The 27,150-nt window shown below is 37.1% G+C and overlaps 1 protein-coding gene across 1 annotated transcript in view; it reads left to right on the top strand.

Moving 5' to 3' along the window:
- The window catches only part of CNTN4 (contactin 4), a 984,995-nt gene that overhangs the window by 388,069 nt on the left and 569,776 nt on the right, over window positions 1–27,150 (top strand). The window lies entirely within an intron of this gene.

Raw genomic sequence — 27,150 nt, 5'->3', positions numbered from 1 at the left:
AGATAAATAATTTGTAATTGGATTTTTAGAGTACTTTCTAAATCCTTTCAAAATCTCAGTTTGGAAAGCACAGGTATTAAATGGACTGAGAATCCATTTGGATTTACACCAAATAAGTCACACAAAATTAATCTCCCTTATCTTCATGACTGGTACACTAAAGGACAGCTTTTGGACAGGACAAATGTCATTCAGCAAGATAGGGGGCATCAGTTTGAATGGCATCCTTGTAGGAAATGTGGCTAATGATGAGTAGTCTAGCTGATATTGTGGGCATGTACTTTCCAAATGCCTGATAATTCTCATGAAACTGGAGGCAGGGTAGGTTAAGTATATTGGAGTGGAGTCAGCCTGTCTGGGTTCAGATTTTGGCTTTTCCGTAGCACACTTAGTCTTTGAGTAGATTTCTTAGTTTCTCCAAGCCTCAGGTTCTTCATCTTCACTATAAGGATGCCGGTGTGTGGCATCTACCTCCTACAACTGCTGTAAGTGTTAAAGCGGGGTACTGTGTGTACAGTGTTTGCATGGTATATTCCTAAAATGGTATACTATTTAGCAATAAAAGTTACAGATTACTGATACCTCCTACAACATGGATGAACCTCAAAAATACTATGCTAAGTGAAAGGACTCAAATGTGTCGTATGACTCAATTTAAATGGTATGTGCAAAAAAGGCCAATGTAGGGAGACAGAAAATATACTCTTGGTTGCCTGGGTCTGGAGCTGGACATGGGGATTGACTGCACATGGGCACAAAGGATCTCTTTGGGGTGATGGAAATGTTCTAAAACTAACTCGGTGGTAATCATGCAATTCCGTAAATGTACTAAAAATCATTGCATTGTACACTTAAAACAGGTAATTTTATGTCGTATAAATTAAACCTCAATAAACTGTTTAAAAAAATACTGTTTAGCATAGTCAGTGATTGTTAATGTCTTTTCACTATTAAATTATTTTTAATAGTGTTTATTTTCAATCTTACCTAAAGTGAAAGGTTTTGGGGATATGCCATAGGACCCTGTACTTGGCTGTGCTTCATCAATATTTTGTCAACTGTTTTGGATGAAGACATGCTTTCAAATTTGTGAATGACACAGCTAGGAGGGATAACTAATAGAATAGAAGCCAGAACCAAGATTTGAAATTGTTTTGACAGCCTGAAAAGCTGGGCTAGTACCAGTAAAATGAAATTTAACAAAAATAAATGTAAAGTCTGACACAAGTTGGCTTCCTCAGGCAGGCAAAGAGGTATAAGCAGCTGGCTTCTATAGTAGCTTTACCCTTATAAAAATGTGTTTGCCTGTTACACAGAGAGTCCCAGAAAATCTAGGAGGGGACTCAGGCCAAAAGGGAGGCTTCCGATATAAATGGTACATTAGGTTTTTGGTAGATGCTGGAAGGATGACCATCTGGAGAGTCCATGCTTTATGTTCACGTGATGATGATAATGATTATAGTAATGATTTTATTTATAATGATATTATATAAAGTGATAAACTCCAGTGCTTACAATATCAGAAGCTCTGTATAAAATATTCTCTATACATTGTCCTATTTAATACTTATAACAACCCTACAAACAGAGAGTATTTTTATCCCGTTTTGCACGTGCAGACCTGAGTCTTAGTGAGCCTTAGTTAAATAGTGAGTGAGTGGCAGACGCAGTTTTGAAGCAGTCCTAATTCAGGGCTCATATTTTCAACATTAAAGTCTATGATCTGCCTTTAGAATTCCTTATAAACAAGATATAGTTCTTAAACTCTATAAAATAAAAATGCAAAAGCAAAGAGATACATAGCTTATGCCTTTTGGGTGGGGGGGAATCACAGATGATTTGACCAATAGTAGGATTGGTTTATTTTAGCTCTAATCCTTTGGGAGGGACTAATTTCCCTCACTGTATTCTAAACTGTGCTCCATCTAATGAGCTGTGTGAAACTGCTGAGGTGTCACGGGTTATGGACATTCGAGCAAGAAGACAGTAAACTCAGTAGGAACAGCTACTTAATAAAAGGCTATTAGTAGGCCAGAAAATAAACAGGAGATGTTGCTGAAACATATCATCTATTTTAAAATTACTTTGAAATCATCTCTTGGGCATTGATAGAGAAGAGGATGTTTTATAGAAAACACTCTATCTTAGAAGTATGCTTTCAGATATTGTTTGCCATTTTATATTCAATAATCTGAAGAGGGGGGAAAAGGGAGTCAACATGTGTTAATGAAAAATATAAAAGATGATGCATTGAGTTGAAACCCCGTTATTATAAGGAAGAAGGAAATTGCATTGGCACAAAGTCAGAAAGGTACATACTTGGTGTTTTCTTATTTCCAAGGGTGATACACACAGGAGATCTCAGTTAGTCTGAGGTACCATGTAAATCTGGTGATCAGGGAGTTGAAAGTCCACCTTTCAGCTCTTTCACAAAGTGTATGCGTGCCATAAACGTGACTCTCAAATTAGATTTTTAAAAATAATGAATGAAAAATTTAAGTTCACTGACACATAGATGTCTTTTCTTATTTAGCACTTAGTTCTATTTAATCATTCATTTTTACTACGTAAAATCGTGATCACAGGTTTATCAAGTGGCTTTGATTTTTCTTTTTTTTTCTCTCTCTACCACTAATGGAAGTTTATATTAACTGTGTGTTCTCTCCTTCAGATCTCCCCTACTTCCCAGCAGGAATTAAGTCCTTGGTCATTTTTTCCATCTTCCTACTACTTTGGCAACAGTCTATAACTAGAAAGTCCCAACCATTTCAACATATTTGTTTTGTCTCTCCCTTGAAATATCCAAAAAGAACATACATTTCCTTCTCCTTCTTGAGAAGATTAATCTTCAAATAATTTTGCCTGCTGTTTCCATTTCCTTTGCTGTTTATCTTTTTGACCCGGGAAACAATTTAATTTTAAACCTTTCCCGTTTAATGGAACAAATTAACACGTGCATCACATGCTTGTAGCAATCCATTCGTGCAAGGACAGTTTTTTTCCGTTTTTTTGAGTAACAAGTGACTAGTAACTTATCCTGAACCATCTGTCTCATAATGGTTTTGGAAAATTGGGATTTGGATCAAAGTTTTCTCCTTGTCTAATGGATGTTAATAGAATGGGGAAATGGAATTTTCTCAAAAGCTCCCATCTGTAGCATAACATTTGATGATGGTAACTGTCCACGTTCAGGTTATTGCCTTCAAATTCTTAACCTGTAGAAGAAGAAGATATTTGAAGTGACTGCTGTCAAGACACTCATCTGAATACATAACAAAGTTCTTTTCAACATTTGAATTTCATCTTCCATTACTCTAGAGCTGTTAACCTGCTAACCTGATATGACAATAAATACAATTCCATCACTAGATAGTGTTGTGTTGGGTACAAATGACTTGTAGTTTATAAATCGTGTCTGCATTAAGAAGAACTGTAAATGGCCTCTGATACTAGATCGGGGTGTAATGCTTGGGCCCCCCTGGAATGCAGTGACCCTTGTAACTGGGTATACCTTGTGGGGGATTGTTGATGTTTATATAAGTTTTTCTTATTTTCCAAATCACATTTTCACTTGCATGCAGCTGTAAAGGAATGGATTAGCTTTGATTTCTGATCATTGGTGAACTTTTGACAGTTTAACCACCTTATCAGAATGGGTAAAAATTGACCACTTGGAGGGTGGCTGAACTTGAAGTTACAGCCCTTGTTTTCTCCAAACTATTTTTCATGACATTCCAAGATTATATAAAATAACATGATTAGATTGTCCTGTTTGTTTTTTTTAATCAAGATATGAGATCATTTCTTTATATAAATCAGATAAAAATTTGCAACCTTGTTGAAATGATGACTACCAAATGTCTGCCTACCTTCTTCTCACTTTCTTCTTTTTGGAATTCCACCTGGTGTTTTTTTGTTGGTGGAATTTCTATTTCTAAAAATAGTTTTAGTTTATATAAGCATATCATTTCTGAACCTGACTCCTTTCCCAGCTTATTTGGAAGTATGCTTGTGTTTATCCCAATGCACTGACTTTTACAAGTATTGCCACTACTTGGTGAGGTTCGGGTGAGGTATTGTTTAAACTTAACTTTAAAAAGTAGCAACAAGGAAAGTTACATCTTTGTAAAGCAGCTTACCTTCTTCTCTCCCTTTCCACCATCCAACCAACCTACCAACAGACCATCCCTGCATCCATCCATCCATGTACAGTACAAGTATTTGTTGCCAGGGGATTTAGAGATGAAAATACATAATCCTTGTCTTTAAGGAGCTTACAGTCAAAATTATTGCCTAGCATACTATCAGCATTTTCAGGTACTCTTTATCATGGATGACTTCCTTCAAACAAATAAAATCTGTATCTGTGTGTAATTATAATGCAAGTGCATATAAGCACTTAAAAACTTTGTCAGTGTTTGGTGAAAGTTTTCCCTCTTTTTCGTACAATAGATTCTGTGACTTCAAGAAAGTTTAAAAGCCTTTGGCTAGACGTAGCATTGGTATTGATCTCTTTCCTCCTTTATCATTGTAATTTTAGGAATACATGAGAATTTGTCTTTTACAGTTTCTTTTCAGTTTCTAATATACTATGGGATTTGCCACGTTCAGAGAGTTGGAAAGAAACAGTATCAGCCTTTGGCAGTAAATTAATTTTTGCAAAAGCAAATGTACCAGTAGGTTATATCTGTTCGTGAAAATAAATTTGTAAAGTTAAATTATGGCTCAGTACATTTTAAGACTGCACATTGAGAGTAGGTTTAGCAAACCTGTGGCTCAGCACAGATTAAAAAGACACTTCTAGATTCTCTCTTTTTCCTTCCTTGTATGTACCTTGCCAGTTAACACCCTAAAGCAATTAAAGTATCTATACTTATCCCTAATACAGATCTACTTTCTTGGGCATTAGCCAAAGTGCACATTTTATAATCACTTACCCTTCGAGCACAACTATTGGTAATTATCTAAGATGTTTAGATGCAAAGTCTTAGCAGTTAAAAATCTAAGTTCATGTTTGCTGGGAAAATGTGCAAAACAAGTCTGAACTTTCAGAGCTTATATAGTAGATGCAATGGCAATGCATGGACGTCTCCTTGCATTAGTGCATTACCATTCCCTTCAGTTGAAATGGATGCTTACAAGTGAAAAAAAGCAACCAACGTAATGTTACTTAAATTGAATGTAGGCTCCATTTTTAATAATAGATAGTCTGGAATCATAGATAAAAAGGAATGATAAATAATACAATAGAATCCAGACCATTCATCTTTGCATAGATCTACAGAGACATGCTGATTTCCATCACATATTTTCCTGGCATCCAGCCTTGCTTTGTTTTTGCAGTTCTTTTTTTCCAGTGAGTTTTTATGTTGAAATATTTTCCACATTAGCATGTATTGACTCATTTTCTTTTTGGCGAAATATTGAAATAGCTCAGTTTAACGTATCATCTGGGAGGATCTGCCAGTCTTGAGAGGATAAGAAACTTGTTGAAAACTATTTTTGCCCTCTCAACAAAAGACATTAGATGTTTAAGCATTCTAGAATTTTCATATTGAATCTAATAGAAGTCACCATAGTGATTAAGGCTGTTCTCAAGCCCCCCCAAGATTTGAGTAACAAAACTGTGAAGTTGTATCATTCATCAGATTTTCCTCACTTGAATGAAATTGAGGGGGAGGGGACCTCTGAAGGAAGGAAGCCCGCACTCCCACACCCACTGTTTATTTTCCCATCCCCTTAAGCTAAACCTTGTCCTCCCTGCTGGATGAAGTTTCCCATTTCCTACAGCTGAAATAAAGACAAACACAGAAGTTATTTCTTAGTTTCCAAAGTACCATGTTCTGTGGAGTTGAAGGAGTTTGAAAAGCATTTTCATAGGTCCAGTGTAGGAAGCATTATGTACTCATTTTAGAACCTCCACACTCTAAAATAATGCTGGTTGTATCAGTTACTCTTAGGAATGCCTTTTCTACGTGTTGCTAAGTTTTAAAGCTACTTGTATAGGGTATAATGTTTTCGCCTAGACTAAGCCACATATTCAGCTGTTTAGAAAATGATGGAATTTTATCTTTTTTTCCTCCCTCTCCCTTCTTTTCCTTTCTTCCAGCCTTCCACATTTGTTTTCTCTCATTTTTTCTAAGGAATATACCCTCTAAGGACCAAGGAATACTCTAAACAGTAGTGGTTCCACCCACCTTGCTGATTTGACCTTTGTTGAAAATAGAACATACGTGTGTGTATGTGTGTTAAATACACAGTCTGTCCTGCCATGTTATATGTGTTTCTAAACAAAGGTTGCTGAAGTAGCAGGATTAGGATTATTGTCTTCACCAGGAAAGAAGAAGCCTTCAGCTAACAGCTGCTTAGACAAGAGCATTCTCCACTCTAAGGAAAAGAAAAAGGGGGGGAAAGACCTTAATTATCTGCACCAGGGGCTTTTTACATCTAAGGAGGTCTTTGTGCTTGTGGCAGGCTACACTTCCTCCTGGGCCCACCTCAGTGCTACTCACCCTAAGCCCATTGCTATTCTGCTTTGTCTCAGTGCAAGAAACCCTGATGCCCCGTCTCATGGTTTTCTGTGTTTTTGATTACCACCTAGGCAGTCTCCAATCGTGCTCAGCTGCCTGCCTAGATAGTTTTTGAAGGAGGTGCCCTTAATTCTTTGCTTATATGCTGGTTATAAAGTTGCATGGGTTTTCAGTGGTCTTCTATCTCAAATTTGTCTTTCCCATAAGCCATATTTTTAGTGCATCATTTTGCAAAGAGTGAGGTCTTTCAAAAGCACATATATTCTGGTGTGGTGGAAATGCCCGCTTTATACTCTTTTACCCTAATACAGAATTCATTTACAGTTTTGTATTTGTGTGCCAGCAACATTATTTATAGAAATGTATAGAAAATAGCTTGAACCCTGGAATATGTGTTGTAGTTACAAGTCACTGTATCTCCTTTGTATGTTTTAGTGGTATTTACGAGGAAAAATCTCACACTAAAACATGGTCGTGAATTAAGTATAAAATCAATTTTCACATCACTGGTCTATATACCAAGACATTATCTTCTGTAGTTTATACAAACTTCCTATTAAAAAAATTAAGGACAAAAATTCAGTGCTTCTGGGAGGGTAGAATCTTTCACATGAAGCAAGAAATAAATTTCTTAAAAAAAAAAAAAAAAAAGAAAGAAATTTCTTCAGAGCCTCAATCAACCGATTGATTGATTAATTCTGGAGAATCAATAAAAGAAGCCATATAAGGGTAGAGATTGTGTCTAATATATCTCTTTTACCCTCCATGACACCCAGTAAACGGTAAGTATTCAGAAACAACTTTTTGTGATATCAGTAAATCCACACTACATGCATCCATTTACCATTGCCAATAAAAATAAGGTTGGCTCTAAATATTGAAGAACTAAATTATAAAAGAATAACAGATTCAAAAATCTTTCTACTAGCAGGTCCTCCTTATTAGGAGCCTTACTTACCAGTGGGTCAACAAATGAAAAAAAAAAAAATGTGTACACACATGTGTTAAAATGTTAACAGTTGTTGCACCCACATGGTGGCCAAATTGGTAATTATTGCCCTTTTTAAAAATTCTGTGACTGTGTAAGCGCTTTCACAGTAAAATACTGGGAGAAAGCAGATGCAGTTGCCTGTATGTAAGAAAAGACATAACTATTATCTCATATCGCTGTAGACTCTCCTAGGCTATAAGCAGTTTTTAAACTGTGCATCATTTAGTTTGAACTATCTCATTCAACCTGTCTTTTCCTGTGTGTTTAAAATCCCTCTAATTACAGTTTTAGTTTTTATGGCCTCTGATATTTAGTATGACGGAAATGCCTCAAAACACGTATGTATTCCCCAACTCCAAATCCTTTTGTAAGACTAGAAATTCACTTAAAGAACGAGGAGGTGACTCTTCCTTCACCAAGCAGACTGCCTGTCATGGTTTTATTGCACTCTGGTGCTTTACACTGGGATTCTCTCTGTGATTATCTGCAAATCATTCACAAGTTTTTATTTTATTTTTATTTAATTTATTTTATTTCGTTTGACTCACAAATGTATACTGTAAGCTTCTCAGACAAGGAGTGTTTTAAGTTTTCGATACCTTATTACCTCCCTGTAAATCAGAAAATATGGCAGTTTAGGCTCTATCATGTTGTTTTGGTTTTTACTGATTTTTTTTTTTTTCAAAAAAATCTTTAGGCACTCTTGTAATGTTACTCAGCAAAAACTTGATTGGATCCCTGAAGGCAGGGAATGAATGTTGCCTTCTGGGTTTCTAGCATAGTGCCTTGTATATAATAGGTGCTTAATAAATACTGTTTGACTTTGATGCAAGAGATGGCTCATATGCTTTGCAGATATTTTACACACTTTTAAAATTATAGCACCCCTTTTATAGCACTTGTGAGTCCTTCCTTCTAAATGCATCCCAAATTTCAAAGATTATAGGTTCGGATAGTAGATTTGGTGGCTGGGCTTGGTCACGGAGGCTTATCTCACGTGTTCAGAAACAATCTGAAGGCACTGGAAGTGAGATGCTGTACGCAGTAGAGAACGGGGGATCTTGTTCAGTGCTCCAAGGTGGCAGAATGAGAGAGCAGTTTCTGCTTCCAGGTATATTGGTTTTAAAGATCTCAGAGGTGAGATTAGCCATTCTTTTCCTTTCTGCTTTCCCATATTTTACAGCTACATAGGTGACCATATTGTCCTTAGTAGATATTTTTCCTCTTTGGTAAAATAATTGAAAGGAAGAATCTTAGTCAGTTAGCTTATTATTACATTTTCTACTTAGTTTTCTATTTAATTCCATTTTATGACACTCTGGCTCCTTCTATTTAAGAAACTGCAGTAAATGAAGGAGAGGAACGAAGCAGATAAACTTGGATTAGCTGTCTTCCTTGACAATGCTTAGAAAGAACCTCAGGCCGGAACCCTAATTGACAAATCTGAAGTGTGGTGGCGGTTTATAATCCAAACAGTATTGTCTATACTCCTTTCAATCTATCAGGTTTTATAGGAAGTTTGTACAAAGACTTGATGGTTATATTGTTACACAGATTTAATTCTATGAACATAAAAAATTGATTACCCTAGGGGCATTAAGAGGACTGTTTTTACTGATTGAATATTTTCCTTGCATAAATGGTAGTTCTTATAAACAGCTGCATATTTTACTGTTAGTATCTTACAGTTCTTAAATTGTAAGCATGAATGTTTCATTTTAATTATGAATTTCCATCCCCTGCCCCAAATATCAAGATCATTTACAGAGTGTTTTACTTCCTGTTGGTACCAAGATGATAAAGTTGCCATCCACATTCGACTTCCAAAAGAACAAGAACTTCTTTCTTGTTCTCTTTTCTTTCTTTTTTCCCCTTATTAAAAAAAAAAAAAGAAAGAAAGAAAAGAATATCTGCTCTAAAATGATTCATTGGAGCTACTCTAATAGTCTTATTCTGTTACTCTAATAGAATCTAACCTTGACTATTCCCAGATGTGGAGATAGTTTACATGTCAAAAAATACCATTCCTTAGGAGGTAAGGTGATGAGGTAACAGTTTTGCTGTCCTAAAACCTCAAAGCTGGAGGATGCCTGAGAGACATTCTAGTCTCTAGCCTCCCTCATTTTACACAGACCACACAGGGATCTAGTTGATATCTTCTCATCAACAGGAAATCCCATCTTCAGAATCCTCATTCAGTGATTTCTGCCACTAGAGTTTCACTGTTGGCTTGAGTAATTAGTGTTGGGTAGTGATTATGGAAGAGACTGCTGGTTGCCAACCAATATCAATTCTTCCTTTGTTACTTAATAACAGAACACCAGTATTATTTAGAGCAGCAATGTGCCCAGATGTTGTAATTTTTATTACATGTAACTAAGTTTTGTCCAATTATATACAAGCAGACATATTTGGGAGGACTTCCAAGAGGTCTCTTCAAGGGGAGATGTTTTAGCTGGGAATTGAGATTTCTTGTCCTGCACTCCACTTTCTTCTTTCTGCTGCCTGGAAATCAGGCTTGGTGGCCGGAGCTCTTGTAGCTACCTTGAACCATGTGGTGATCTTGATTAATGTAACAAGCTAGAATAGTGGAGGAAAATTATAGAAGCAGCCTAGGTTCTTAATTGAAGACTATGGGGCTGCAATACCAGCCCTGTATGGCTTATTAAGGTTGTTTCCCTTCAAGTGAGAAATGAGTTTCTTTCACCTGAACTATTATTATTGGGTTGACCAAAAAGTTCGTTCATTTTTTTTTTTCCCCTAAGATGGCTCTAAGAGTGCCTAGTTGTCTTTAACTTCATTCAAAACGATTTTGTTAGATTGTATTGTGACAGCTGTCGTATCAGCGTGCATTTAAAAAAAACTTATCGAAATTAGTGAACTTTTGTGTAGCCATTTTAATATTGAAGCTGGAAGAAAAAAAGCAACATTTTCAGCATATTATGCTTTATTATATCAAGAAAGGTAAAAACACAACTGAAACACAAAAGAAGATTTACACAGTGTATGGAGAAGGTGCTGTGACTGATCGAGTGTGTCAAAAGTGGTTTGCAAAGTTTCGTGCTGGAGATTTCTCGCTGGATGATGCTCCACGGTTGGGTAGACCAGTTGAAATTGATAGCCATCAAATCGAGGCGTTAATTGAGAACAGTCAACTTTATACCATGCTGGAGACAGCCGACATACTGAAAATATCCAAATCACGCACTGAAAATCTTTTGCACCAGGTCGGTTATGTTCATAGCTTTGATGTTTGGGTTCACGTAAGTTAAGTGAAAATACCCTCGTCGCCATATTTCCGCATGCAATTCTCTACTGAAACGTAACAAAATAATTCCATTTTTAAAACAAATTGTGATGAGTGATGAAAAGTGGATACTGTACAATAATGTGGAATGGAAGAAATCACGGGGCAAGTGAAATGAACCACACCAAAGGCTGGTCTTCATCCAAAGAAGGTGATGTTGTGTATATGGTGGGATTAGAAGGGAGTCCTCTATTATGAGCTCCTCCTGGAAAACCAAATGATTAATTCCAACAAGTACTGCTCCCAGTTAGACCAACTGAAAGCAGTACTCGATGAAAAGCATGCGGAATTAGTTAACAGAAAATGCATACTCTTCCATCAGGATAGCACAAGACCGCATGTTTCTTTGGTGACCAGGCAAAAACTGTTACAGCTTGGCTGGGAAGCTCTGATTCATCCGCCATGTTCACCAGACATTGCACCTTAGGATTTCATTTATTTTGGTCTTTACAAAATTCTCTTAATGGAAAAGATTTTGGTTCCCTGGAAGACTGTAAAAGGCACCTGGAACAGTCCTTTCCTCAAAAAGATAAAGAGTTTTGGGAAGATGGAATTATGAAGTTGCCTGGAAAATGGCAGAAGGTAGTGGAACAAAAGGGTGAATATGTTGTTCAATAAAGTTCTTGGTGAAAATGAAAAATGTGTCCTTTATTTTTACCTAAAAACTGAAGGAACTTTTTGGCCAACCCAGTATTTTGATTTTCCTCCCATATGTAGTTGAATCAATTTCTCTAAAGTTTCAAATGAATTATGCTAAGTGGAATTCCCATAGGTCAGGGAGGCATTTTAATAAACACTGGCCTAATCCCAGGAACTCCCAAAGAAACGGATAATACTGGAAGAGTTGCTTGATTTCTCTCTATTTTGCTTTTCTTACTTGAAAAACAGAGGCAATGATAATAGCCCTGTTGCTTCTTCATATTGTGATAACGTGATAGTTCTTGAAAAAGTATAAAATACTATTTATATGCAATATGCTTCCCATTAATAATATTCTCTTGATCTAAAGCAAGGTTTCTTAACTGAAAGTCTTTAATTCCTTGATATTTTATGAAAAACTGTAATTGTGGATACAATTTTTTTTTTCCCCTAGGGAGAAAGTCCTTTAAATCCTCAGCAGAATCTAGACATCAGAGACAGTGTCCAAAATGTGAAGATGATATTTATCTAGAGAAAGGCCCTTTCTGCTGTAGAGCAGTTACAAAATATTATTTGAAAGCTTACCTTCAACATCATAATCATCATTTAGTAACCATCTCTGAATGGCTAAAATTGACAGTCCTTCAAGTTCTCATTTCTAACACCACTTCCTCCCCAAAGCATTTTTTAAAGGGTCAAGTAGGAAATAATCTTTCCCTTTTCTAGATTCGCATTGGACTTTCATAAATAACTCTCTTAAAAAGCGTATCTATGGGTTTTATGCTTCTCGACTGGACTTCAAATCCTGAAAAGCAAGTATTAAGTCTAGACCTGTATTAAATGCCTAGCCACTTAATCCTATGACTTATCATATGCTTGTTGGGTGAATAAATTCTTCAGAACATTTGCTTCTTTTAGTGGTGTATACAGTACATTTTTATAAAGGCCTGGTTTAAATATAGGAAACTTCAGCCTCAAAAGTAATTTAATAGGAAGGGTTTCAAATTGGATCCAGAGTTCAGCCACTGGATGGTGATCTGCAGTGCATGGATGCAATGCCACATCTTGTCACTTGGTCTGTGGTCCCTTACTATGTACATGACAATAGGAGTCAGATTTGTGCTTGGGTTTGCTCAGAGAAGTTAGGTTTAAAAAGATACAAAAGACTTTCTACCTAGCAGATAACATTTGTTACCATACTATACTTTCTGTGTAGTAGGTATAAAACAAAGGAAAGTTAATCAATTTTTTCCTTTCGACACCAACTCAACTTTTTTGTGCCATCTGAAAATATATTGGCACTACAAAATTGTACCAGTAAGAAAGCCATTTATTCTTGATGACATCTGAAATTTTGGTCAAATTATACTTCGTTGCTTTTAATCAGCTCAGTAAATTTTTCTTGGGTTATTAGACATTCTAGGAAAAACCCTGGGGACTTTAGGAGGCTTAAGAATAATTCTCTTCTTTATTTATAAAGTTCAGAATTAATTGAGAAACATACTTAGCAGTCAGACTGATAGAAATAAAAATAAACCTTTGTTACTGATAAAGTTAAAAACATAGCATAGATTTGTTGACAAGTAGAGTACTAATAATTTACCCCCGAATTAAACAGATTTATTCACCCAGTTACATGCACACCTAGACTGCTTTACTGTCCTGGGCCCCTTCTCAAAGGGGCAGGCTCTGTGCTGTGTGGTCAGAGGACAGAACAGAAAACACCTTTTCTGAAGGTAGGGGCTGCCAAAGTAAGAATAGAGGAGGAAACTGATAAACTTATGTTCTGATGCTTCTAATCTCATGGGCAAAGTCCAGGAGTGTTACTCTACCATTGCCCATCCAAATGGGAACTTGTTCCTGGGTACTAAGTGTTCCCTCTTCCTACATATTGTATTTCATAGTGTTCCTCTGATACTGTTCCGTGACATCATTTTCTTCTCACCAGTTATAGAAAAGCTTCTATGAACACTCATCCCTGATTAAATCACATGTAAAATCCTTAGCTTGACACTCGTGATCCCTGTGAACTGGCCTCAGAGCATCTGAAATCTATACCCCGCAGTTTGCATTCCCCTAACATTTCACTTTCCAAATGACTTAGCTCATTAGCTTGTCTTTGGAAAATCGAGAATTTGGTACATTTCATATCTGCTGTCGGTGATTCTGCCATTGACACATGCAGTGAACATTTTACTGCCCTTTGTCCGTGAGTGTACACAGGTAGAAACCTAAGGCATTTTAGTAAGAAGGGATTTGGGAGATGGAGTGGGGTTATTCTCACAAGACCCAGGTAAAGTTAGGCCAGCACTGTGGAATATAATAATTTCACATATTTTCTATTAATGTTGCTTTTTAGTGTTACTTCTTTAATATTTTTCTGATATTTCCTACTCTGATGAATACCTAAGAGCCAAAATTTATTATTCTCTATCTTAGGACTCTTTTTTAAAAAAATTTTTGCAGAGTTCTTAATAGAATCTCTAATTATTTAATTTACTTATTGATTGCTTATCTGCTGTCTGTCTCCCTCACAAGGGATAATAACTCTGTAATTGTTGCTGTCCATTTGTGTGGCTAAATGTGGCTAAAACCAGCTCACTGATTTGCACCCAATAGATAATAAGGATGAGTTGAATGAATCATTTCACTTACTCGTTTATTGTTCTCTCTTCCTCTCTCTATCCCACAAATAACCACTTGTCCTTTGAATTAGAAACAGACAAAATAATTTTAAATGCCCCATTGGAATATAGTAAGTCAACGTTAGGAAAAATTATTTAGATCGTGAGGTACTAATAAGTAACCAGTTCACTGAATATTTCCATCTTATTTCTATTTTTTACTTTTATATATGTTATCACAAATACATGTGAATACTTATACATGGAATTTGATAGGTGCTTAGTAAATACTGATTGCATTTTTGGCAATAAAGTTTCAGTTTTATGCCTCTTCTGTTCCTGTCAGGTATTACAGCTCATTCTCTAGCCCCCAGAGATGCTTTCTTGCAGTTTCAGGAAGTAACTCACATCATTTCCTATGTGAATGACACCTAGAGATGTGTGGCCTGACATCCCAGCCAGCTCTCAGGGCTCATAGGCCCTCAGTCGTCAGCTTAACCTTGCTACTCTGTCTTGGTATTTTTTTTTTTTTCCTCTCAGGCTCTACTATACACATGTGCATACATGTAATTTTGGTGTATTTCTTTTATTCTTTTAACCAGCATTTTTATGACGCTTAAAGGAGGTGTTTTAGCCCACCATGGTTCTAGGACTTCTTCTTCATTTTGCAGATGAAAAAAGAACTTCCCAGAAAAGTCAACTTACTTACCTGAGTATACTTGACTACTAAACAACCAAGATAGAACACTGGTGTCCGAATCTGATGTGAAAGCTCTTTCATAAAATTTAATGACTATGCCTTTATTATTATTACTCCTGTCATTTTAATACCCATGACTGAATTGTCAAATGATGCAAGAACCTGATGAAAACCGTATTGTTGCCTGGCTTTGTACCTGCCACGCATGTTAAAAAATCATTAATTCTTTAAACATTTACAGAGCTACACCACTGAGCTAGATGCTCGGTTAACAGAATTGAACAGGACGTCATAGCTCTTTTGAGGAGGTCATATTCTAGTAGACAAAATAGTTGTATCACCAGATAATTACAGAGCAGTGTGCCTGAAGATCATGTGAGAGCAAAGACAACAGTGATACTGTCCTGGGGGGTGGGGGAGGAGGAAGAATGGGTTCAGAAATGCTTCATCCTGAAATAGTTCTTTTTAGATTAATGAATGTATTGAATAGAGGGATAAATAGGTGGATAGTTACGTGATGAAGATAGTTACTATCATTATCACCGTTATATAGAAAGTCAGGCACAGAGAAGTTAACTTGTTCAAGCTCACACAGTTAGTAAGTGGAGTATCTAGGCTACCAGGCTGTCTGACTCCAGAGTGTTCACCCTTACACTTTGATAGTTAGAACCACCTCTAAAAGACTAGAAGTACTTCCTGATGAAAGGGTTTCGGGTAGAGTAGCATTACAACCAAAGAGAGAATATATTTGCATGGAGGGGAAAAGTAGCGTGAAGTTTTTAAGGAAGGAAGAGGAAAAAAATCCTAGTTGATGAATGGAATAGAAAGCACAAATCATTGAGGGAGGCGGTCATTAGAGTGGGGACCAGGTATGAATTGGTTGTGTTTAGGTTTGACCAGGGAGTTGATAGGGTCTTTTGAAGCATTTTAAACAGGAGGATAATGTTTAGATTTCTGTTTTGGAAAGGGCACGCTGACATCACTGTGGAGAATGGATTTCAACCAGGGCTTTTCATTTTTTATTCATTTTCAGGTGAAAAATGCTACAGCAAAACAGAGTGGTTTAGAGATCAATAAATGGCACAATTTAAAGTGTCTGAAAGGAACTCTTTGGCTCCTAAATATAGAGTGCATTCTGCAGAAGCTGAAAGTGACCCTAATCTGATAACTGTAGTATTTTTAGCATTTATAGATATGAAGGGGGGTGTCTCATTATTCAACTTAAGACATCACTAAGAAGAGCGATATCCAGATTTATCCGGACAATTTCCCTCTTGCCCTCAAAAAAAAAATGGTTAATTTTATATTTTTCTTCCCACCTTTATATGTTCCGGAGCTGGTAATAAATTTTCATGAAGAACTTGATGTCTTATCATTGGCCTCCGTTTATGAGAAAACTTGGAGAAATTTCCTGATGGCGTCCATTAGCACCACTTTGATGTTGTGTGAGAGGGTAAAGTGAGTAGGTTGGGATCCTTTAAGAAAATAAATTGACAAATTATTGAGGTCAAAGAATCCAGGTATTTTCTAACCATGGTTGTGAAAATTAAGTCAAGGTTCATCATTGTGTGCCAAAATGAGCAGGTGAAAGCTGTTTGAGAAAATGACATATATGAAGTATTCTCCAAATATTACTTACTAGTTACAAAAGTAAAATGATACTTTTACATTTATAACAGAGAAATCTGGAGATCAAACTTCATACCACCAGTAACAGTATAAACTGACAATAGGTACCTCCCAACACAGTGCACCGAGATCTCAGTGTCACCTAACCAGAGAGTATGTAGTAAGTGATAGTTTTTTATCAGTGTTACACTCCTTGGCTTCCTTACTCACATTGTGGTTAGATAAGTGAAAGTCATTGTTCTTTGGAAAAACATTGTTTGGTGAACTATTGTATTATACACGTTAAATATTTTACAGTTTTATGTGTCAATGATACCTCAGTAATACTGAAAAAAAAAATTTTGGCGAATTCTTAAAGTGACTTAAGGGTAAAGTGTTAGGACGTCTGCTACTTTCAAATGGTTCAGGAAAACATGAGTATAACAGAGAGAAGGAAGAAGAGAAGGAGAGAGAAGAGCGGCTAAAAACAGAAAGCAGTCATCAAAATGTTTACATTAGTTCTAGGTCAAAAATATAAGGGTATTGAACGTTCCATTCTTTCAACATTCCTCTAAGTTTGAAATAACTCAAAAAAAAAAAAAAAAATGGGGGCAGATGGAAGTCCAGATGATCAAGTTGAAAATAGTGCTCTATAATCTTATCCATAATTATTACATTTTGTATGTTATTTTAGATCAACCCTACCCACCAATTTTGAGGTTTAATACATTTGCTTTATTTTGTATCAGCCTGTTTTAAAATTTCAAACTTTAGAACCATTGGTTTACTGTAGGCAAACACAGTTAAGAACATTTTCTGTTATGAACATGATTGGAAAAGGAAAAAGAAATTGTCAACAGTGAAAAATAAAAGTTCTACATAATAAAGTTAAAAAAAAACCCAAATCTGCCATTTCTGAGCTATGAGCCCTTGGACAACTTACTCATATCTCTGGTTCTCAGTCTCTTCTATGAAACAGGAGTAGTAAAACACCTAACTCATAGGGTTGCGGTGAAGATTCAGTTAATCCATGTAAAGTGCATAGTGGCTTCTGACACATAATAAACTCTCAAAATAATGATGGGCCATGGCAGAAAAAAAGTGTGTCTCTGGACAAAAGTCTTCCTCCTGCTGTACTGTTCACTGCTCAGAATAAATCTGTAATATCCCCCACCCCATAAAATTACATACTGTTTTAAAATTGCAGGGTCTCAAATAATCACTTAGCATAAGAACAGAGGTATACTTTAAAGATACATATGATTATGTGGCTATATCATATAGATTACATAAACTTTAGATTCCTAGAATTAAAGGTTGCTTTCCCTACGTTTGTCGTTTGCTAGTAGTGTTTCTACATCATATAGATGCAGAGGATAGAAGGGTATGAATTTAAAAAGAAGTTTCCCAGAAAACAGCTTTTAAAATTTCTAGAGAGAATCTCGAACTCTCTCTTAATCTTTGATTTACATGTGTTCTAAAATTGTCTACTCCTCTGTATCTGGGAATCAGTCCATTTTGGAAAAAAACCTTTAACCCATTTTCTCAAAGCAGGTAGGAAGGAAAGCAGGCATCTTATTCTCCTTTTCTTTGATCCGTAAAATATAAGAATAGTTTTAACCCATTCTAATCAGGCACTCACTTTTTTCCTAAAGTAACATTGGTAATCTTACCAAGTACAGAACTTTTTGGATTTTGCTCTGCTTCTGCCAGTCTCCATCCTGTGGGTACCTTTTTCTCATCTTGCTCCAGCTGCAGCAGATCTAAGGGGAAACAGTTTCCCTTTAAGAAACAAAAGGTGAGCTGTGACTCACCTCCTGTAAAAGCCACAACAAGGCTTTTTGCAGTTGATGCAAGGGATGCCAAAGAATAAAATGAAAAGCTCTTGCCATCTACCTAGCGCCTACCCTCCCTGGAGCCGACAGAAGAGCTCAGCACTAGAGCTGGAGTCATTGGTGATAAAGCTGTTTATAAATAATAATAACTTTAGTGGATGATGAGAAATGCAGTAAACTTTTTCTGAGCCAGACGGGTTGATGTAGGGGATACCATATAAATGCATGAAGTTTGTAAGGAAAGCACATGCTGAGAGATTTGATTTCTCTCCCCCATAATTTAAATGGACAATGAATTTAGTAGGTGCTTAATAAGTTGTTGAATGAGTAAGCAAAAGAGGTCTTACAACTGAGTTCCTAAGGAAGGTCCATGAATTGAAGCATATTTGAGGCATATTTAATCCCTACTCTGTATTAAAAGTGTATCTATTTCAGGAGTGAAATCACATTCCTGAAATGGGAACATACAAAAAGATACCCATCTGTTTAGGGGGAATAGCAGAGATAGAAAGAAAAAAATATGTGTGGAATTACACGGCCGTCCACTTGCCATAGACTTGTGTTCATTGGTTTCCATGGCGGGGGGGGCGGGAGAGGGTAACAGAGCTGGACTGAGATTCATTTTTCTCAGTTCTCTTTGGTTTTGTGAGAAGCAGGAGGGAGCTGAGGGCCATATTGGGTGCTTGTGCTGACTTGACTTTTTCACTTCGTCATGCCACTAGCCATTTGTTCCAAGGCCCACGTTTGTTTGCGCTAATAGACTTGGAATTACAATATTTTCTCAGCTTTTGGACTAGCTTCTTGTACTGAATATTGTAATCTTTGTGAACGCGTACTGGAAAGTCTAAAGTAACGTTCAAGGCAAAACAGTCCATTTGCTACTGCAGCTATATTTAGAGCAATACCATTTAAACTTGGTCAGTTTTTCATCTTAGCTCTGAATTCTTAAGAATTTTAACTATGAGGACTCCATCAAGATTCCTTTGGGTCAGGGTTTCTCAGATGTGGAACAGATCATTTTGAGGGAGGGGATGTCCGGTGCATTGCAGGCTGTTTAGCAATATCTCTGTCCACCAGATGCACTTACCCCCCTCCCCTGAGTTGTGACAATCAAAAACTAGTCTTTTAAAACTTCCCGTTTTTGTTGTAAGAAAGATCAGAATCTTCTGAGGAAAAGAATTTTTGTTCTCAGATAGTACGAAAATCAGTATGTGTTCTTTGGCCAGTGTAATGAGGATAAATCAGTTCTACCCCGAAAAGTAAATGAGCAATACCACTTGCAAAACCATTTGCCTACACTTTATCTCTCTTCCTCTCTCTCTTTCCTTATCTTTCTCCACACACACATGTATGCACACACACATACACATACACATAAACACATAGGCCCATGCATGCACACCTTAAATTAACTGACACTTTTTGCTAACGATGGCTCCAAACTTCTGAGGAGTTGGTGGTAGATAAATATTGAGGCATACTGCATTTTAATCTAGCTTATAGGTCAATTTGATGTCATTGTGACATAATTTTCAAAATAGGCTATTTTCTCTACAGATTGTTTTAATTTTGTGACCCTGGTCTCAGTGGATTACTGTTACAACAGTCTGATTACTTCCTGGAAAATGAATATGGCTACACACTTTTTCTTGTGGATCCATACTTGCTGCTTGTTTCTTGATTAATTTCTTATTGGCTCCATCACTTTCAGTTAGAAAAGGAAGTCCAGTCAAGCTGCTTAGATTGTCATTCCAGTGGGTGCCCTGGGGCAGTGATTTCTGAACCGTCCATTACTTTGAAATTTTGTTCTCAGCTGGAGAAATGTCAGTTGTCTCAGCTTTTGGCTCTGACTTTTAGTGAGAGAAGCAAGGAATAGGAAGTATGAATACTTTCTGGAAGAAGCAATGAGCACTTATATGCACATCAAGTGACTTACTGCTGAAGATTCCAAAGCATTAAAAAATATTGATTAAGCCTCAACCTGTTGGGAAATTACTGCCATAACTTTCATTTTTCCCCTAGATTTGCTGAAGCTCAGAACTGTATTTAACTTGCTGAATCTTGTGTTGTGGCCAGAAAAAGACCTCAGGGGCCCCATTCCCCAGGTCCTTATTAGCCTTGACAAGAGTGTTGTTAAAAATGTAGATTGTTGACAATTCCAAAGAGGTGCACTTTCTTGGAGTTGCCACATAAAGTCTAAAACAATCACTGTATATTTTTGGCTTCCAAAATACATTCTGGGGTAATATATCAGGTCCTACTGTATGAAGACAGTCCCTTTTGTTTGCAGTTACTAATCATTTTGGTCATTTACTCCCTCTTTTTGCTATATTTATTTTGCCATTAATGTTGGCTTTGACCTTAAAATTAAAAAAAAAACACAGACATTTCCCAGATTTAGGTTTTTGTTATAAACCATATTTTAAATGGTATGTCTCAGGGGAGTAATGTATGAAGAATTGATGGAACTTAGAGATTTTTAGTTAGTAATTATCACCTACCATTAGAAACAAGTGCAAATCACATGATGTCAAAGTGAATCTATCACATACCATAATCAAAGATGAATCAAAGTAATTACCAGGCAAAGAGAGATTGAATACAACTTAAAACTAATTAAACTATTTATTTCGACTGTACCACTGAATAACCAGTTTGTATTTTAATTTGCTCCTGTTTTCATTTGCTGCAGCAATACGTTTGCTAATATAACTGAGATGCACAATTGCTATTTAATTAACCTGTTTTTGTCAGCACCTCACATGAGCCACGTGAAGTAGATGTGCTAAAGTCTCAATAATAATGAGCCAGATAAAAATAACAAACATGAAATTTGTTGCCAGTCATTTTATGTTATGCCAATTTGCAAGAATACCTCAAGAATTTTTTTTTAATGGGTTACTTTAAAGAAATTGGATTGAAAATAGTTGCAAAAACAAACGTATTGAACCAACACAAAATTACTCAGAAGTCTGGTGAATTTTTTTAAGTTTAATTATAGTTTCATCATCCCTCACTTTGTATATTGTTACTGTTAACTATTGATAGTAAGTCTACTTGAGGCCTTGTATCTAGTTTGGAATGAGTTGGTAATGGACACAGAAAGATCTGGTAGCATACATCTTTTGCAAAATCTTGTGTCCTTTGGGTGAGTTATTTTTCTAGTTATTGAGTAAAGCATCAGAAAAGTGTGGATCCATTTTTCTGTGATTCCCTGAGACCAGTATCAAAACCCTAGGACAGTTTGGATTGTCTTGACCTTGATGATACATATTTTCCTACAAAAGATGACGTAACTGACAATGTGAAGAGAAACCCTATCTTTCTTTACTTTGGATAGTAGGAGTGTAAGAAAGTAAGCTGGAATAATCCCATTTAAATATAAAAAGACTCTTTCCTCACAAATCAAAGTATCTGGTGATTGACACCATGAAGACAAAACATTTTGACCAGACTTTTGGTTCTTCATCCAGATGTTTTACTCTCAGGCAGAAATAGTGTGTGTAGAAATAGCCCAAACCATCTTCTGGCCAGCCTTTTTTTTTTCCTTTTACACATTTATAATTTACTCACATAGATCATGCTGCCTCTAGTTCTCTAAAACAGCTGCGTATTAGCCAATTTCTCATGGAACCCTCAAAGGTAACAGAGACCTCCCAATTGAGGACAGTTAAAAAAAAAAAAGCATACATTTATTTCATTCCCGTTCCTCAGGTCGCTGCTATGAAGTATAAACACTATTCTGTCGGAGATCCACTTTCTAGCTCTTAGAACAATAGCAGACTGTCTTATCTGCAAGAGTCCTCAGAGATCTGGACCAAGGCCCCATTGTACAGATAAGAAAAACAAGGCTCAGAGAGCTGCAGTCATACTGTAGGTCGTCTGATTTTTATAGCAAGATGAGCATAAGAACTCAGGTTTTCTCTCCTCCTAATATCTGCCCTGTCTTTATCACACAGGCCTATTAATTATAAGCAACTTTTTGTGTGTGTTGGAACTTTAAATTATCACATGGGTGCCTTAATCACAGCCTTTGATGAGTGACACAAGAGATGTCTCCTTTCTCTGAAATGGAAAGTTTTACATCTCTAACCCACACTTGCTTAACTAAGGTCAAGTTTACATAAGCAAATATCTTCAAGGGCTGGCAGGTAGCGTATATGAGCAAAAGCAGGAGTTGGCACAGGTTTGGTAAAGTGCAGAACACATGTTCTGTTTAAAACTGTTCACATTCAAATTCTAAAATCTCTCTTGCCGAACCAAGCATGTCCACAGGCTACTAGTTTGCAACTCCTGACTGTATCACCATGCAGACAGAGTAAAGAAGAGTGTTATTCCAGTTACACAAGCGGAATCAATATTACCAGTTCCTTTTGAATACTTGGTGTCCTGAGTTCCATGCCAAACCCTCTGCTTTGAATGCCCTGGACTTCTAGGACTCAAGAAGAAACATATGTTTGGAGACATAAAATGCCCGCAAAGAGACTATTTTGAGTCTAACCAGTCTCCCCAAAGTCTAGATCTGCAAAGAATATGGGCACACGTGTCTCATATAATCCAGAGGGGCAATGCTGCAGCCTGTAAGCTTCCTGGGAGCCGCAAGTAACCCTAACAGACAAACCAAATCACAGGGCAAACCCACCATATATACCTAACAACCAGTGTAATTATATTCTATAGTTGAGGAAATACATAAATTGCCCATTGGGAAGGAAGCCTTAAACTCTACCCCTCCTTGAAATCTATAAACAGCTGTGCGAGTCTCTGCCTGTCTTTGAAAGGTTGAACACATTTGATCGGGGAACCAAGTTGATTTCCTAATCAGGTTCGATGTGAGCAGAGCCAGTTAGAGATGTGTGTGATTCTCCCAGTGTGCGTTTTTGATTCATGCGCTAATTATGTCGATCCTTTGGGGAACACAGCCACAAAGCTGGGTCCTCCTTGATTAATGCTGGCGGAGAGCCACGCAGTGCACAGCGGAGAGCAGTTCAGCATCTCTAGTCCCAGATGAGGATATGGTCCCATTATCTCCCAGCTGCCTAAGCAATCCATAAGGGCCTGTTTTGCGTGGATGATCAGTGTAGTGGAAGCAGGGACTTGCTGAGAGCTGAAATCTCTGTTTGATTTGCTGTAACATGTAAAGCGAAACTGGGACATTTTACTTTGCAGTCTGTAAGTACCAGGTTTTTCTCTCCCCCTCTTCCTCCCTACAGCTCCATGTGAATGTGACTTTGCAAGCTGCATTTGATTTTCTGTTCCATCGCTCTTTGTTGAATCAAGCTGGTGAGACAGAGTGTAATCTGTTTAGAGCTTGCTGTTTCTGTCAGATCTCTTTTATAATTGATTCATACAAGGAAATAAGAGACCTTTTAGAACGCTTTTATGGAAGTTAAAAATTACCAGCTTTGTTTGAAATTTGGAAGCATGCGTGCATTGTCTGTGGTGCTCAGGATGGCTAGAGCATATATTTATCTTCTGTATCTCTGGCCGTTGCAAGAAAAATGTAAGTAGAAGTAATGCATATATGTAAAGAGATCATCTTACTTGCATTTCTGTATAAAAGAAGCTTGTGTCAGTGTTTCCAGAATTTATTTAAGATAGTTTATTTTGTGGCTCTCTCCTGCTACTAAGAAATGCAGAAACAGGAAAGTTTCTCTTGTTTTTCAGGTGCATGCTATTTAGAAACTTTGTGGGGTGTGGGGGTAACTATTAGGAATATTTGCAAATATAAAGTATATGTGTCTTTTTTCATTCTAAGGGATGGTATTGAAAAATAAGAGTATGTTTAGCCCATTTTTGTTTTTGAATGCACTACTGTTTATGGAGATGTGAAACTTAAAAAAGCAAAAATTATCAGTTCAGCTCTGGGTTCATTTATCTTTCATATGTCTCCAAATGCAACCTATCAAATTAGTACTTGTTATCTATGCAAGATGAATTCATCATAAAAATAATATTAGAAATGAATATTGTTAATAATGTTTGCATGGTGTCTTCCAAATGATCAATGGCTTAGTGAAATTAAAGATCGTTATCACTGTGGAAAAGGATATACGGATTTTTGGCCTGGGTTTCCCCTAACCTAAATATAAACCACACTTTTCTTCCTGGATTGAAAGTAGAATAATTGAGCTGCTGGAAGAATAGAATTTGAATATAAGAGGCTTTAACTCCTTGAACCAGTGGCCAGAGCTGAGGTGAACCAAAGTGAACTTCAAATCATTCCTATCTGCAAAGGGGAATCGAAGTGCCCTCACTGAGCTTGAGTCCATGGAGCTGGAGGATCCCGCAGTTTCCGGAGTGGAAATACAATTTTTCTGAATAGGCAGTAAGTTTCAAAGCAGAGAGAAACCACAGGCTGTGAAGTATCAAAGTGTCTCACTGGTGAGGACAGAGGATGTTCTCGTTAGATTTGGTTGAGGGGAATGATGCAAGGGGGAGAAGACTCAAAATAGATGGCTGTGTACATGAGCACAGGCATTTTCAGAGCTTGAGGTTTGGAGGGGAGAAGTTAACACACCAATAAAGAGCACTTAACATCTGGCAAGATGAAGCAAAAGGAGAATGGCCGTGGTACCTCTGGGTAGCCAGCAGTCCCAGGGCTGTCCTTGAGGAGAATTCTGTTCTCTGGAAAAAAGTAAGTGTGTTTAAGGGTCTGAAATATGGAAATCTGAAATAATGGCAAGTGGATTTGATGGTTAGTTACATTTCCCCTAAGCAAAAGATTGGCCTCATGCCTCTTCCCAAACTGAGCTGACTTGTGTGAGTGATGGTTACTGAGGAAGTCTCAGCTATATTTTAAATAATAGTTTGTGTTTTTCTAACTAGTGCAAGTATGTGATCTCGCAGAGGTGTGATCTTATTTAAAATGATGTAAGGAACGGAAATAGAAGTAGTTAAGGTCCAGTGATTTTTGTACAATTGTTTGTTTTGTGTCTAAATAATTTAGTACGTGCTGTTTTCTTTTGAAGTTCAATTTTGTGTGTGACTCCTGAATTCTTCTGTATATATGGGTGTGTATATATACACACATATATGTATATGTGTGTGTGTATGTATATATTTAGCAGGAACTTTTGCCCTTTGTAGAGAGGTATTCTTCTGAAGTAGTTAAGTTTGACTTCTTTTTTTCCATTCAAACATTTAGAAATGTCAACTCCTGTGATGTTAAAATTATTTTTTTTTTTTGCGGCTGGTCACCTCAAAGCTCCAAGAGATATTTGCAAGATTTATAGTGTGCTCCTATTATTTAGAAATATTTTAACTATTTAATAAAAATTGGGACACTGTATCCTCAGTTATGCTTAATCTGTAGAAAAGGGGATTGGATGCTTCAGGGGTTAGTTTAGGGTCTGGTCATTTGACAGATGGGGAGGCCAGATGGGTGTTACATATACCTTGTAATAGGGGCTTTTAAAGTCATGGTGATTTGATTGGCCTTCAAAATAAATTTTCACCGCTATAAAAGATAATAAAAGTCTTACATTTTGTATGTAAAAAGAGTTTATCTCTCTATGTGTTTGCAAGCGTGAGTACAAATCCACCAAATGAGCCCTGTAGATAATTTCCAGGCTATTCCCAGTTCAGGGCTCCCTCAGCATCCAGAAGCTGCTAGAGTTGAACCAAGTAAAGAATGCTGTGAGAAGGGGCACAGCAAGAGAGAAAAGCCCCCTGGCAGCTGTGCTTTGGGCCCTTGCTCACTGTCATGTCTGTCCCTGAGCTGCTGGGCTAAGCACAGAGGGAACTTCACAGCACCCTCAGCAGCATTTGTCAGCAGGTCATTTTTGCATACAGATAGCACTCTATCCCTGCTAGATGGGTTGCACCCTCAAATATGAGGTGAAGCAGGAAGTTCTGTAAACTCTTTCCAAGAGATGTTCGAAAGTGAATATGGTTGAATGGAAAAAGCATGACTTTAATAACCTAAAAAATTGGGGGATGATTTTAAATGTTAGTAAACCTCGACTCTGCAATATCAGTGTCTGCTCCTTAGGTTTTCACCTGGCCCAGCAGACGCTTAAGTTAACCTCTTTTCAGCTGCTGTGCAAGCTCTAAAAAGGCACTTCGCCTCTCTGTGCATCAGTATCCCCTGTTAAAATGGTATGATTTCTAAGATACTCTCTAGGTTAGGAAAATCCATGATCTCATGACACCTCATCCTAGCCTCTCACTCACTCCTGATAGCCCTTCAAATTGCCTCGGGACTGGGCAAAATGTGATATAATTGTCATCCAAAACAAATTGGATTCTTGTTTTTCTTTCTTCTTCCTTTTCTTCCCTTCCCCTCCCTCCCTCCCTCCCTCTATTCTTCCCTCCCTTCCTTCCTCCCTTCCTTCCTTCCTCCTTCCCTCCCTCCCTTCCTCCCTTCCTTCCTTCCTTCCTTCCTTCTTTTTTCTATCTCCACTCCCTCTCTTTCTACCCTGTCCCTGGTTCCCTTTTTTCCTGCCTCCCTCCTCGGTTTTTTCATTAGTGACTTACTCTAAAGTCAAACAGAAACAAGATTAGGATCGCCTGTTCTTTTGCGGAAGTTGTTTGTCACCTTTTCTTATGCGAGGTCATTGAGGTATAATTGATACACTGATACACTGCTCTGTTGTGTATTATGTTTACTTAGTCCTAGGCAGGTGTGTGCAGAAGGCACACTGAAGGTTACGGGTGTGTATATATGTGTGTGTAGATTTCCCATGTTAATTTTCAAAGTAAGGGAGTAATTTATCTTATATTCTAAATTGAAGGTGACTAAGCAGGATTCATCGTAATGTATTCAGCTGACAACATTTAATTTAAAAATAAAACAAAAACAAAATTTCACGAATGAGAATCCACTTCAGTTTTGCAGGATATTAAAGAGCTTGATTTTTAAAAAGGGAAAAAATATTCACCAAAGGATTTTATTTTTCCATGAAAAATGACAGT

Source organism: Phocoena sinus, chromosome 11, assembly GCF_008692025.1.
Source record: "Phocoena sinus isolate mPhoSin1 chromosome 11, mPhoSin1.pri, whole genome shotgun sequence".
NCBI classification, from domain to species: domain Eukaryota; kingdom Metazoa; phylum Chordata; class Mammalia; order Artiodactyla; family Phocoenidae; genus Phocoena; species Phocoena sinus.
The sequence above is the reverse complement of the archived record's forward strand: the minus strand, read 5'-3'. Positions and strand labels throughout refer to the sequence as shown.